We start from the raw sequence: 14,509 nt of genomic DNA on the forward strand, positions 1-14,509 counted from the left end.
AGATAGAATGCCGAGACTGGTTTCGCGAGACTGACCCTATGAATGTGCCTACCATGCATAACCCCGTCAAACACTTAACAAAATTAATATACCCATTATAGACTGTTCTGACTTCTTTTGTGTATTTTTTTTCACTTTTTCAAACAATTGAAACATGCTCATAAGGGAGGACCTGACCTCACAAAACCATGCGGCCTATGCCCAACCAGAGAACATTTCTACAGATTCTCATAGATTCCTTCCCCAGGAATCCACTCCAATAGCTTGCCCATCCTGACTTAAGACTTGCTGGCCTGTAAATCTCAAGATTATCTCTATTGAATTTTCTGAACAAAGAAAACATAATTTGCCATCCTCCAATCCTGCGGTACTACTTCTGTGGCCAGAGAAGACGGAAATATCATGTGCAAAAACGCAGCAATAACTTCCCTCACGTTCTCCAATGTATATCCCTTCTAGCAACTGGGAGTGATTTACTTTAATGCTTTACAAGTTTACAACGCATAATTATTATCGTCGGCATGTCCCTGTATAACTTCCTTTTTGCGCTGTATCTACATTCTTCAAGGTCCCGCTCACCGGTGAATCAAAAAATCATTAAGGACATTCACTGCCTCCTTGCATTAGAGACCATGCTTATCATTTCAACTCTGATCTGTCCCACCCTCTTTCTCAACACTCACTTGTTCTTCACGGACCTGAATGCGACACACCAAGGACTTCTTATGTCTCCTACTAAGTTGATTTTTAATTTCCGTCTTGGCTATCTTGTGATTTTCCATGTCTCTGATTTATCTTTTCTTCTTGGACCATAATTATCTTTCTTTCTTCTTCTTGACGAGGAGTTCAAGTAGGGTGGACTTGTCAACTAGGGTTACTTTACACGTCCTTCCGGTACGCGCCTCAATGAGACAATCCTACACTGAACACCAACATTAAGAATTAGCTGTTGCGCATTTCATGGAGCACAGCACTTCTCAAATTCGGCTCCCAAGTTCCTACCCAACAGCGGTAATTGTGTACTTTCCATAGTGTCTGCCTCTATGGCGGTGTAAGGTTATAGTAAATCTCGAATAGTTGACCTGCGAAGAGCTCTGTCACCTGATCTATCTCATTTTCTAGTTCGTGATCCTGGATGGACTGTTCTCTGGTCCGCCTGTCAGCTCATTGTGCCAGAACTCCTTTCTGGACGCAACTCATGAATTCCATCATATCTAAAACTTTTAACGCGGGGAAATGTCAATAAGCTTTCGTGATTTTAAGTTGCCACCGACAATACTGTGTTCATATGGCACCTATCCAAAGTCTATCTCCAGAACAATTCCTCGCGGTCTAAATATGTTTTCTTTTGTGATAGGATGTGGGGTCTGAGTTCTGTCCAGAATATTCTCAAATTACGATTGCTCCCTTTATGCTCTGAGTTCTACTCACAGTCCATCGATAGACGAACTCTCCACGGGTTATTCGCTTTCTGCTGCTGTGTTACTATCATGCTGTCCCTCTGTCTCAATGACACTACCTTTACCATCCTTTAATGGACTCTGTCCATTTTGAAACATCTGGACCCGGGAAAGTCCACAAGCCTTTCCTTCCATCTGATTGCCAAGACTCTGCGATAGAAGGGAGTAAATCAACCAATGTAACAATCAATGCCCAGAGGCCTACCTTAACTGTTTGACATGTGCAATCCCCCGTGGATTTTACGATTAAAGGATGACCAGGCACACGATTGTTTGAATTTATGACATATTTGCCAAACCAGATTTATTCGGAGACTGTGCTGAATTGCAACTGGAGATGGGCGTTATCTGTACAGATGGCCATTTAATGTAAATATACACTTCATTCCATTATTTAGCTCGTTTCTGAATTTCTTCAGTGCTAGTGTATGGATACAAGTATTGGTGCACAAACTGAGTAATTGCAACACATTGTGGGATTTTCTGCGTTTTTCCACCTCGATATCGTTCAGATTATCATTGCTATTCCGAAGCCCTCTGCGAATTCTATTTGCGGCAAATATATGTCTTACTGTTAACCCATTGAACACTAGAATTAAACCGATCGGTAACAAGGGTCTAAAAATGCTATCCAGTGTTTCATATATTTTCCACAGGGGTGAAGTAGCGTATTCGTGTGTGAATGCGCAACGCCACGGGATGTTGTCAATAATCATGTAAGACTCTATGGCAAAGTACAAGGGGACGCATTTCACGCAGATCAAGGTAACCATCGTCAAGATCACCACCGTTGCTGTTCTCTCAGTGCAATGTCTTTCCTGCAGTTTTCGACAACATATTGTGATGAAACGATCGAAGGTAAAGCTGACTGTAAACCAAACAGAGCAGTCTATTGTTGCAACAACAAAGATATATATCAGAGCGCATACAGGAGTGATGAGCAGGAATCTGGAATACACGTAGATATTGTTGGTGTGTTGCACTAAAGTAACAAGTATAACCACCGTCAGATCCGCTGTTGCCATTCCAACCAGGTAACGGGTGATGGATTTGGAGAGTCCCCATTTTCTCCGAGATAGGATCACAATCGCGGCTAAATTAGCTACAAAAAATTTGGAGGGAGGGGTGAAAAAAAACAGAAGCATCGTTAGCTACAACTGTTTGAATTCCCAATATTTGTTTCGATGCTATGCAGGGTATACATATTGTGGGAAGTGGGGAGCAGGAATCCAGTCTGTGTGGGCTCCGTCGGTGCACTACCGCGAGCTGAATGTAATGGACTGGAGAGACATTGGGCTGCCGACCTTCCGACAGTTCAGAGCGGCCTCTGATTTCCACGACACACCTGAGCGATCAATCGCTCCAGAAACAACAACATTCCCATTATTTGAGCTGAAACATCTGAAGGGACTATACATAGAGGGAACAAAGTTCTCTTTACCTGACATATTGAAGAACAGACCTGCGTCTCGAAAATAGACTGTTGCATCATTTCAAAAAGCTATCATACTGTTTTTGTAAAGTCAATGTATCCGTATTGACAAAGACTTAGACCTACAATACCATGGTCCAGTATCGATTCAGAAGTCCGAGCAAGGTGACATTATGATACTGTTCCAATATCGGCACCAACGTTATTGACAGGAAAATAGTCACATGGAAAAAATATGGTAGATGAAAACAAAGCTATCAGATGCTTGAACCCTCCATTCTAGAGAGAGAAAAAAAATCAGACGAGAGTATAATTTGTGCTGTCAGATTGTCCTGGTTGTGCAGCGAAACAAAAGCAGATCCTGTATCCAATACTTTACCAGGGACACCGATCGCTACAAATACAGGGTAGGAAACGGCCGCGATGTAGTAAATTGCTGGATATCCCATATTCCAGCAGAAGCAGCGTTCAGTTGTACGCTAACTAGATCTTCTGGATCATAACTTTCTTACGGATCGTTGATCGGTTTTACGCATTTATAAGCAATTGAGAGCAATTCCACTGAGGCAATTAGTGTGGTTATCACGTCAGTCACATCAGGGACGTCCTACCACACAGAACCTGACATTAAAGTTTTTTTCTCCTCACACTGTCACAGTGCCATGAATTTGTCTTCTCAAGGGATGCTTCAAGTTAAAGCTAAAATTAATAACACCATTGCCAATTTGATTTCCAAGGCACGTGGTTTCAGCTTCTGAAATGCAACATTTTCTTATCAGATTTATTTTTAACATAGACAACCAAATGAATAATTAACATCGACAATAAACTTCAAACAGATTTATTTTCTCACATTTAACCGAGCACATCCACCTGTGACATTGGGGGCGGGACTTTAGCTCGGCAAGTGAAATGGAGTACACCTTAATGAACGGGGAGATAGCATCATTTATTTCCTTCGCTTGTTCTAGTCATTTCGAAAGGCACAAATAACAACTGGTGACATGTACCAAAAATAAAACACGCTACATGTACGTTCTTCAAAGCATATAAAAGAGATGGAGAACAATATTCCTGGGACCTTTGCTAATAAAAGTTTTCGCGCCCACACCACTTGAACTGTGGTTTGCGGACAGATATGTGAACGTTCTTTTCTGGATTAGCAGACAGTGGATGATTGATTGACTGTGACAAGGGTATTGCAGGATTCATGCTGGGTCCTTTGTTAGTTATCAGGTATTTTAATGATTTAGACGTCGATATAGAAAACACTATCAGTAGAATTATGGAAGAACCCTAGATTGGGAGCGTTTTACAGGCAGGAACTCTATCCAAGCTAATAGCTTGATGTTAACTGGCTGAAAAATAGGTTGACAAATGGCAGATGGAATTTAGTGCAGACATGTATGGAGTGGTCTCTGAGGAAAGATACAACAGGTTAAGAAGCAGATATTGAATAGGTGGATTTAGTGTGCGGTATTTCAAAAGAGACGCGGGGCTACAGAGCGATAATTCCAGGAAAGCGGCGTCACGGGCAGCTCACTGGGCTGTAATTGAGCTCAAATTACAGTGGCCTTCACAATCAGATCACTGAGCACAGGAGTTGAGATGTTATGTTGTAGCTGTACAACACGTTGGCGAGTTTGTAGATAGAATATTCAGGTTTGTTCCGATCCATTACCTACAGATTTGAAAGGTCAAAAAGTTTCAAAGTGTGCAGCGATAAATTGAAAAGAAGCGCTCGGAGACTGAGGACAAGAGTTAGAGGGATATGTTGAATAGGTTAAGAATTTATTCCACTGAGAGCAGGAAAATGAATGGAGTTCATACAGAAGTATATAAAATTGTGAGAGTTACTGACTGGCTGAATGCCCGGAGGTCTACCCCATCCTCTGAATGAATCTAAAACTGGAGTTCATAGGTATGGGATGAAAGGTGAAATATGCAAGAGGGATATGTGGTAAATCCTATTCACTGAGAGGGTTGAACATGTGTGGAAGGAACTATGATCGAATGTGGTGGTTGCAGATTCAAAGATATCATTTCAGTGAAGGTTGTGTAGGTACTAGAATGAGAGACGGACAGAGGGTGCAGATAAATGGGACGAGTTGGAAGATCACAGCTGGATTATCTGGATGGGCGGAAGAAACTATTTTTCTGACATAATCTATCAGCCCATGACTGTCTCTTTTCAATACCCCAGTGTATTCTCATTTTCCTCACCAATCTGAGTCTGCGCAGAACATGATCTGTGACTATTGCGGAACTGTACCGATGGGAGATCGTCGATCTATTGGAGGGAGAGCGAGAGAGAGAGAGAGAGAGAGAGAGAGAGAGAGAGAGAGAGATTGACAGATAGAGAGAGAGAGATTGACAGATTCATACTGCATTTTGCTCCACACAGCCGTCTGATTTCAGGCTCTCCTTCACTGACAGTTTCCTTCTCCTACCCACAGGGAAAGACCATTCAAATCCGATGTTACCTCCAGTCCACGGACAGGGTACGGAGCAGTCGCACCTCTCTCTCACACATATGGTGTGTTACAAAGCACCGAGAGACCGGCAGCTCATCAGTTCCACAGTCTCAGGCAGTAGAGATATTATGTCCCACAATAAGCCGACGATTCGTACACACGTTTCCAATGCAACTGTTAAAGTGAACCACATACAGTCAATCTTTCTTTTGTATTCTGTACAGTGTCCTACAGTCAGGGACACAGCGAACCAGAACCCACATCCCCACCCGCGGTGTTGGATGGACAGCAACAATAGCGTTGGCAGAGTCAGCGTGTGTTTAGAAAAGGATAAAAAGATGGAAATCTTTGGACTGAAGAATGTGGTGTGGGTGGAATGTAAGAATTTTTCTGATAAACTCTTGGGATTGCGGTTCATGTACTTCTGCGGACTCAAAAAGAAAATCAGCAGGTTAAAGGCAGAGAGACGTAACAAATAGGCTGTCTTCGATGTTGAAAGTGGTGACCAGTGGGGTTACACAACGATCTGACCGAGTCCCCAGCTGTTTTTCCTACAAGGAAATGCATTCCACGCTGGCCTGACATTCCTCGTACTTCCGATCACCACGTATCCGTGGGCACCTCCTTATCTGCTGTTGTTGGTCTCTCGTTGCTGAAGTGTATTCATCCCGGTGTATAGTTTTAACTCTGACTGCTCCAGGGCAGTTAAGAGACGACATCAGACACAATCTAACGAGATTACAGTTTGCTTCTCATTCAGTTGACTGCCCAGAGGACTCCTATGGAACCACATTGAACAATTACATTCTATATAAAATACTAACGCTCACTAACTAAGTTTGCCGAATTTATACTGAAGGCATTCTCTGCTACTTCATGAAAGAATTATGCTCGATTTTTTCCCCATTATTTCTGCCTTCCATCGTCGCGGTTGATAAACACTAAGCAATCAATTATGAGGGTGTATTAAATTGGTACTACAGCAGCATGTGTTACTATCCTTATCCAGGGATATAGTTGAACGTTTGTCCCCCGATTCCAAAACTTATTCCTGAAGCCTTGGTAGCTGAATAGTTCATTTGCCTTACAGGCGTGTGTGTTAATTAGTTCAGTGTGTTCTGTTCAGTGATGGATTATCTCCCTTGCCTCCAACACAACACATGACCAGGCTGCAGTCAAGTGAGGGATTGGTGGCAACTGAGTAACAACATATTCCCACAGTTAATCATCTGTATCAGTGCTTTGGATCTGGAATTTCTCCTTCATAACTGTGCACAATATAAATGTCAGTCCTCAACTTTTCCTTTGTCAGATCGTATCACACGTGCCCGTTGAGAAGATACTTTTTCTTTTTGCTGTTCGCTAAGTGTTTTCCAAACAGTGATATCACTGTTGACACATTTGTTCGCTGTACTGGCTCTGGAGCAAACTTATTCCGTCTCAGGCATGGTTAACGTCATCGCAACGAAATATAATATTTTTCTTCATGTTGAATGAAACTTCTAACACAAGAGGGATATCTGCTCTTATTTCCAGTGAAAATCTTAAGTTATTTTAACTCCACATTTTCTTTTTTTTTTCTCTAGACCGTCCAATCCGGATTCTCTGTTGCATTTGGACTCAGGGCTTCTATTTTCCCTCACCCAATTTTGTTTCGGAAATGTGGAGGAGGACAAGCACACGGATATTTTCCTTTCTTTTTGATTTTTTAACAAAGCTGCCCTTTTTATCAGGATAACTGAACTGACAATCAACTCATTGACAGAACCTGTCCGAATATTGTTGAAACAGCTGTTCCATTCTCAAGTCACACAAGTCAGGGCCGTCATGTACATCCGGTACTGATGGTGATAACATTCCTGTTTCTCCTCCACCAATATCAGTTGCTTAATACGCTACCACCCACATTTTATCTGTGGAAGTCAGTAGTTTGTACACTGATGGAGTTGGATTGCCTATAATTTCAAACAGCCCTGCAAAAGCTTCAAATTTATAGTAAAGGTTTGCGTATTCTAATTATCATTCTTTGTCTTTAACAATTCAGAATCCAGACTGACCTCTGAGTCAAAGTAGGTTTACTCTGTTGTTTCGTCTTACCCATTTGGTGGGTTTCCACAAAGCTGGCCTCTTTCATGGATTGTATCGTTGTTGTACCCACATTTCTGACATAATCCCATTGATTTCGTGTCCTAACAAATTCTATCCAAACAACTCCCCGAAACGTTTCATGTCCCTTCGACTGATGTAGTTATAATGGGAGAAACCTGTTGAAAATGTTAATGTATTCCATATGATCATTAAAGATTAATGCTGTCCCATGGTTTTGCAGCATTTCCTTTCCACACTTCCTTTTCATTGCGCTCTACGGAGTTTATGAAATATCCGTTTGATCCCTAAAAGTGCCATGACATCTTCCATTATCTGGGCCGTGAGATTTGTGCCATAATCTATTTGTGTACTCCGGGGTCGTCCCCAGCAAGTGAACATCCTCTCCGAAAAAATGTTTTGCAGTGGCCTTTCCTGTGTCTGTCATAGCTGAGAATGCTTGTGTGCCTTAATCCATTTCGATACTCCGAGCTAGACCCAGCAAGTGAATATTTATTTACCCACGTCATAAAGTTATCTATTAATACCACGGTATAATTGTATCCTCTGGGGACGGGTGGTAAGAAAAAACATTTTAATCTATTTGTAAAGTAGTCCAAGGCTCTTCTACAGGTCTGGTGTGTTGAAGGCCTCTTTTCCTTACATTCCTGTCAGGATTAAATTGTGCACCAATCAATCAAGTTTTCAGAAAATATCAACACCATCCTTCTTCGTAGGCCACCAGCCACCTTTCTTCATCTTTTCTGGGGTGCGTTTGCATTCCTGGTGTCCCCTTATATTATGGTTCCAACGGGTCATCTGGTTTCTTCCTTCTTCTGTAACCAGAAGTTTTTATCCACGACGGAGAACTCCATCTTTGACAGATAGTCTCTTCTGTTTCTTCGTATAATTTCGACCCTGTCCCGTGTGTGTGTGAGTGTGTGTGTGTGTGTGTGTGTGTGTGTGTGTGTGTGTGTGTGTGTGTGTGTCTTCAGCTCTTTGGTTCAATCCAGTATCATTATCATTATCTGTTACTCCTTTGCCTCCCAATCTCCCTAATCTGTGGCTGCCATTCCTGCCAAAATAAGGCACCTTGCATCACCAATTCTTCCATCTTTCTATTTCCCTTTATGAATCCATATTTTCCCCCTTGCCTCCTTAAATATATATTGTAATAGAGGAGCAGATGAGAGGAGCTGCCTATCAGTTGAAAAATGCCCGCTGGCTGCCCGCAGAGGCAAATGTTCTGTAAGGCTTTTGCAAACTACATAAGATCTGATTGTATGTCTGACTGTGGCGAAAAACTTTCTGGCTCTAACCAGGTAAACTGCTGCTGCCAATTCTGCGGCCTGTGCGCTCATGGGTTTCGGTAACTTTAAAGCTGCAGTACGCATTTCCTGGTCATGTTCATCCTCTACGTATGTGTCTCACCCAGTTCTCCTCTCACCAGCCTGTACTGATGAGGAACCATATACAAACAATTGTGCCTTTGTTCTCAGTCATTACTTTAACCGATCTTTCACCTTCATTTTTTTTTGCTTTTGATATAAACAGATCCTTGAGACAATTTGCTATCATAGATTGAGAGTCATTTTCACTTCCTTGGTACAGCAGGTCATCGGCTAACATTAATGTTGTGTTTATACGCTTTGCATTAATATTTATTCATTACAACAGCAATGCCCATCTAATTACTCTTCTTTGGCTTACGCAGCCATTTTGAATCCTTCCATCTACCGGTAATTGTACGGCCGTGTGTTCTGTCAGTACTGCAAGTGGACTAAATCCACTATATAGGCGAAATATTGTACCGTTCAGAGAACGTTAACAGATCGTTTTCATAACAATACCCCCTGTCCATCTGCTGCGAGCATGCGTGATGCTTACACAGCTGGTCTTAACTTCCCATGCGTCTCCTGTAGCAGCACTGCTGATAGGGTGGTATCTGCTGTCGCCACTTCCAATGAGAATGGTTCATTCCATTGTAGAAGCTGACTTACTGAAAAATCCATCAATGTGATCCCTACAGTAGACTGCCAGCCCCGAAAGGTACCACAGCCCTTTCAGTTCTCGGGGAACAGGCAGATTCATAACCGATTCCAAGCTGTCGAGAGTCTATTGAGAACCCTCAGCTACCAGCAAGTTTCTTCACTAGCCATATGGGTGAGTTATTAGTGGAGGCTACTGGTTCAGAACTCCTTGTTGTAGCTATCTTTGTTCCTAACCGACATTTTCCTCTGCTTTTTGGGGGGAAACCCATATTGTTTGTATGGTTTGGGAATCTGGATCTTCGATGCAAAAACAGCCAGCCATCTTTCCGCAGTCCTGCTAGTGCCTTGGGAATATGTCTGAGTTATGTGCGCTAATTTGCTGCACCTTCTGACTATTGCTCCTCTCCTCCGGTTTGATCCACATTTCACCCATTGTGCATATTCTATCCTCATATTCTCCAGCTGCTATATATATGTTGTATATGTAATCATGCTAGTTGCGACTTCCAAATCATACAATTAACTGGCTCAAAACAAATCCGGCTTTGGCCATATAATCACTCCCCACTATATGTTCCTGCTACCTGGGTTACTTCACCAACACTACTGAATCTTCCAATCTGCTTCTTTATCATATTAGTGGCGTTGACGGTGTTTTCGAGATCTGGCAGTGTCCATAACAAGGTAACAGGGTGGTCTGAAAAACCTTCCACTATCCAGAGGTCGTCCGGTTTCATCCCACCGTTTTGTCACACACACACATGTCGTTAAGCTCTGATACCGTCACTGAAGCTCACCGTGCAATTCCTTGGATGGTAGTCTGTGAACCATATTATTTTGTAGTCTCGGTCTTGCTAGCCCCTTCAATTGAAAACCGCTTTATTGTGCCCTTTCATGTCTCAGTTTTGGGCATTATTTCTTAATGTGCCCCCCTTGACCCCATTTGCACCATTTAATTACTCATCCCTTTAGATCGCCCTGTTCCTAGCCCTGTTGAATCTGCGCTGCTCTTATTTGCCCTTTGATAGTTTTCCAGGGAGGTCCCTTTCCCTCATTTCTCCAGACAGACGGATATTTAATGGATAGCATCTTCCCATTAGAGACTACTAATGTTCTTTGAATCTCCTCTTCCCACGCTCTACTCATTTCGTCAGTACCCATACCTCAGTACGTGTGGGTTTCAGTACCGTTTTCGAATCATCGGTACTGTGAGACGCAACTTTCCTCAAAGATCTAATTGAGGCTTCAATTCTTAATTCGTTCAGCTCTAATGCTGTTCCATACTCACCTTTGAAAACAGCACATACACGTAGTGCAAATGCAGTGTGATGTTCACCTCATCCTCTCGTAACATTTGACGAGGGCGTCTACCGGGTCCCCTTTGTCATGAACCATAACAATCGTTATTGCGTTCTTCAAACCATCACGTCTTCCGCCATCACGTCGGTTTATATCTCGGGCAGCTGATTGTATATTTGGATGCAAGCACATTATAGTTAATTTCCTTTCTTGGGAGTCATGTATTGCTCTCCGATGACTAGTTGATTGGCAAAGATCTCAAGGATCGTCTCCGAGCAAACATGTGCCGATGTGTTTAGCAATTTTCTTAATCTGCTGTACCCCGAACGGCGTGGTGTATATATGTTCTGTTTTGGTTTGCTCCCCTTGCTGCCCCCTTTCCGATAGTTGATCGATAGTTTAATCCCCAGCAGCTTTCCCTTCACCGCCGGGGTGACCGACAATCTCCTCATATTGTGGTCATTTTACCAACACGTGTTTCTGAAGGTATCCACTTCAATTACACATATCCAAGTCCTTTGAACTTGCTGAGTTTCAAAAATTCATTACGCTGAGTTAGAAACCGCTCGCTATCCAGCCCTAGATCGCTCTGTACCTCACCCACGTTGTCTGACTCGAGTCCCCCACTGAACAAAGAGATTTTCCCTCGAACCCACCCAGGGACATAAATTCTAAAACACGCCTTTAAGTAATGATCAGTGAGGTACAGAGAATCTGTATTTACAGACAAATGACTTTGATTGTCTCAACGTAGGACATAGACACGCTGCCTGTGTGCACCCCAGTAGAATCCCTGACTCACCATGATCTGTCAATGATGAGAAATTAAATTACCCGATCTCACCGTGGTGCCAGCTCCACCTACATGTCTTTTCTCGATAACCCTTAACGTCCTACTTTGCAAGAATCTATCCAATTTTGTCTTAAGCATATTTACTGAGGTAGCCTGCACTGCAACAGTGGGCAGAGAGATCCTCAGATTCACCATTGTCTGGGAAAAGTAGTCCTTCCACATCTCCGTCCAAAATCTACATCATGAGGCTATATCCGCAAGTTCCAGTCTGATCTATCAGTGGAAACAACGTTCCTTTCTCTGTCGTGTGTATCCATTTCATAGCTTTATATGTAACTCTGGGCGACAGTCTTCAAATGAATCCTGAAAAGGAAGAAAAATAAATATTGAAGATAGAAATATAGCTGCTTCCGAAGACGCAAGCAGAGCAGATTCCATTAGGCTCTATCCTCCTCAGCTCCGCCCGCCGATTATAAGGGAGGCATTTCAATTGGTTGAAATTAATTTGCAGGATCATTTAAATTTCAGAGACTGCTTCCTTTTTCCGAAATTGTATGACGTGTTAGTATATGGGGGCAGTAATCACCCACATCTGGATTCCCTTTGTTCTTAAAGATTATTTGATAAGGATTTTCACTTTCGGAATTAAATGGTTTTTTTCTCTATACGCTAGTTGCCGACGAAAACTTTGAAGGATGAAACGTAGAACTTAGATTTTTGTTTTTCCTTACCTGCGTATTCAGATTGTGTTCTTTTGTTTGTTTGCTTCGGTGTTGATTTGAGAGGAAGAAATGGATTCCACAATGGTCATGGGAAATCAAGGATAAGGTGATTGGTATATGAGTGTATCAAAGGAAAGTTGACATTCAGGCAAATTCGTGTATACTTAAATTGTGAATTTGGATTTCGCAATCTCGGAGGATGGTTCATTTGGGAAACATCAAAGGATGCTGCAGAAGACTTTGAAACGCTGGTTTTGAGTTGCAGGGTTCCATTGAAAATGATTGTTTTGATGTAATCGTAGCATCGGCCCTGTTATAAGTACACAGGGAATACATTTCAGACAGCGTGCAGTTTCAGTCCGGATTCAGTGTTTTTCTCTCATCATCAGACTTAACTCAGTGAATTATCCAAGTGCTGCAGCATGGTCAAAGTAATGTCAGTCTCAGAACACTGTAATAGCAGAGTCTAGACATAGTTGTAGAGTGTACTGAAGATTATACCTTCCTTGCCTAACATCTCCATCCACTGCCTCATCGGCCTTCCCTTGCTTGGGTAAGTCTGAATCTATACAGCCAGGTTTCACTGGAACCCAGGCCATCTGACGTTCTGAATGAGTGCACCATAGGGAACCCAGTCAAACACTTTAACAATCAATATACCTCAGCTCGACTGTTCTGACTTCATCTACCAATTTTTCACTTTTTTAAATGATTCTGTCTCACAAGGGAATACCTGATCTCACAAAAAGACTATCCCCAACCAGCATACGTTTCTCCAGATTCTCATAATTTCTGTCTCTAAGAATCCTTTCGTATAGCTTGCCCACAACTGACCGAAGACTTACTGGACTGTAACTCTCAGGACTGCATTATAATTGTTGAAAAAAGGAATAATGTTTGCCATTCTCTGTGGCAAGTGATGACGCAAATGTTGTGTCCTAAAGCGCAGCAATAACTTCGCTCGTATTCTCTAATTACATGGATTGCATCCCTTGCAGCACACGGGAAAGAAATATTTTGATGTTTTCCCAGTTTCGAGAACGTAATTCTAAGCGTCTGTTTATCCCAGTACCTCTTTTCTTGCGCCCTGTAACGACATTAATCAATGTCGCGGTCACTGGTGACTATCAAAGGAAAGTATCAGTAAGGACCTTCACTCCCACCTTGCACTCCAGAGACATGTTTCCACTTTTATCGCTGATCTCTCCCACTCGCTATCTCGTCGTCCTCCTGTTTTATACCTCCGAGGCCTTCACATATCCCCTTCTAACTCCTGTTAAATTTCTCCTGGCTACATTGTGTCTTTCCATAGCCCTGCCTGATCCTTTCTTCCCAAACCTTAAGCATTATTTCTTTAATCTTCGTGAATATTTGTTCCTTATTGTTATCAACCAGGGTTATCTTTGGAGACATCAGCTCCCCGCCTCAATGAAACAAACCTATACTAACCCCAATCTAGTGTTCCAATAACAATGTCCATATATCTGTTGTGCATTTGAAAGAACACACCTTTTGCCAAATTCGTCTACAAAGTTCCTACTTGCTGACCCGCGGAGAGATCTGCTACCTGATCTGATTCACTTTCCAGTACGAGATCTAGGATGGACTTTTCGCTAGTCAGCCTAACTGTTGTTGTGAATGGGACTTTTTCCCGAATGCAAGCTAAAAATTCTATAACATCTAAAACTTTGTAAACAGATTTTACAAATCTGTTGTAAAATCACCGGTCCAAAATCAATCTCCCGATCTGTCATTGTCACTGTGTGTTGATTTCGTTTTGGTGATGGGAGCTCTGTACAGAATACTCTCAAATGAGTGTTTGTTCCTTTTCTACTTCTGAGTTAGACTCACAGTCTACTAACATACAAAGCCCGCCACAGTGTCCTCCCTTTGTGAGGTCTCCCTGTGTTTAAAAGGGATTACACTTACTCTCTTTTACCTGACTATGAGCATTTTGAAACTTCTGAACTCCGAGATGTCCGGAAGTCATGCCTCCTATTGAGATTGAATTGATTTTATTTCCTCCACATACACGAGGAATAAAAAAAATATATTTAGGTCACATCTCCGTCTAAATATACAATGCTCAATCCTAGTAATTTACAATACATTATAATACATTATCAGCTGGAGACGCTCATGGAGTGAGTACCGTTTTGGATTCGCTCCATAACTTTTACTTTTTTTAACCTTTGATCACCCATATTCAGTTTATTTTTACCTATACCAAAAGTTTCTTTATTCTTTTTTTTG

The sequence above is a fragment of the Hypanus sabinus genome, unplaced genomic scaffold (genome assembly GCF_030144855.1).
Source record: "Hypanus sabinus isolate sHypSab1 unplaced genomic scaffold, sHypSab1.hap1 scaffold_390, whole genome shotgun sequence".
NCBI lineage: Eukaryota > Metazoa > Chordata > Chondrichthyes > Myliobatiformes > Dasyatidae > Hypanus > Hypanus sabinus.